The following is a 1709-nucleotide window of genomic DNA, read 5'->3' as shown; positions in this document are numbered from 1 at the left end:
TTGATTTCAAAGAATTCAATTGTTGAGCATCTGTCAAGAAATAGAAAAAGAAAAAAAGTTAAATGAATAATTACTTCTTCTTCTTCTTTTTTTTTTCTCAATTTGAAGTTGATTCTGAATAATTCAGCTGGTAATTACAATTACTAAGATACAGGGAAAAAAAAAAGGAGTAATAACATACAGTTAGTAAGAACATTTACAGGCTGTTTGGGAGTGATTTTTTTCCCCAAAAAATTAATTTTTTAACCGTTATTTCATTATTTCAGTCGTCATATTTGACTTCTACTTCCACAGGTGGATCCCACCTTTCTCTTAACGATTAAAAAATCAATTCTCAAAATCACTCCCAAACAAGCTCTTACTAATTTAGAATTTTTCCTATATGTACATAATGGATTACACAATATAATGTGGAAGGAAAAAAATTGATAAAAAAATTGATAGTATTTTAAATTAGCAAATGATAGGGCATCACGTAGCATCGTGTAAATATGTAAATTTTGATGAACTTTGATGTCTAAGTGAGCACATTTCCCAAGAATAGAAAAAGGAAAGAGTAAGCGAACAAGTACTTTTTTCAATTCGAAGTTGATTTCAAATGACTGAAGTGGTGGGCACATTTGCCAAGAAAAGTAAAAGGAAGAATATTAATAGCGAGTAATTACTTTTTTGGACTCGCATTTGATTTCAAATAATTCAATTGGTCAACACATAAGTCAAGAAATACGACAAAAATAAGTGGGTCATTACTTTTTCCAACTCGATGTTGATTTCAATTAGGTCCTGTTCGAATGCAAAAATGAAATTTGAATGGGGAAGAAAACGAATTTTGAAAAATTAAATTGTCTATAATTTATTTTATTGAAAATTGTCAATTAAACGTATTTGATTGATATAATTTTTTACCTAAAAAATATTGAAATATTCTATCTTTTGGTGTTTGTCTGACTTTTTTCATAGAAACTGTCAATTAAATAAATAGAATTGTTACAGTTGTAGATGGAATTTATTCCAATTGGCAAAAAAAAGAAAATAAATTTTTACTAAAACACCAAATCAAAGAAAAAGGGGTCATGTGGTCGGGGGAGAGAAAATCAATTTCAGGCAAGATTCTTGTAATCAAACAAGGAAAAATGCGGAAAATAAAGAAAATTTCCATGGAAAATGGCATGTATCAAACAGGCCCTTATTTCAAGTAGTGAACACGTTTGCAAAGAAATAGAAGAAAAACGAAGAGTAAACAAACAATCACCTTTTTTTTTTCTTTTTCTTTTCTTTTTTACTTGAAGTGGATTTCATATAATTCAATTGGTAACAGCATGTTTGCTATAAAAGTAAGTGAATTTTTTTTCCCCAAAGTAGATTTTAAATGACTCAGTTGTAAGCAACGGATGCAGCTCTAACTCCAGAGGATGTAGTGAATGCGGTCATTGCCATAGAAGTGAATAGGGGTCAATCTCTCAGGAAGTGTTACATGTATATAATTGTCTACATAATGGTATCTATAATTACACGTGGTATTAGATTCAACTTTTAATTCAAATTTCACACTTACACATCAACAACCGAATGATTGCCACATCACATTATGGACGATGAACAATAATTATGTAAAGGTAAAATTTTCCCAATCCCTTTGCTAATAAATGGTACAAGAGAAAAGGCGAACAATTTAATTTTAAAAAATTAACGGTGTGCTACTAACATTC

This window comes from Olea europaea, chromosome 12, assembly GCF_002742605.1.
Source record: "Olea europaea var. sylvestris chromosome 12, O_europaea_v1, whole genome shotgun sequence".
Taxonomy (NCBI): Eukaryota; Viridiplantae; Streptophyta; class Magnoliopsida; order Lamiales; family Oleaceae; genus Olea; species Olea europaea.
Note: the sequence above shows the minus strand (reverse complement) of the source record.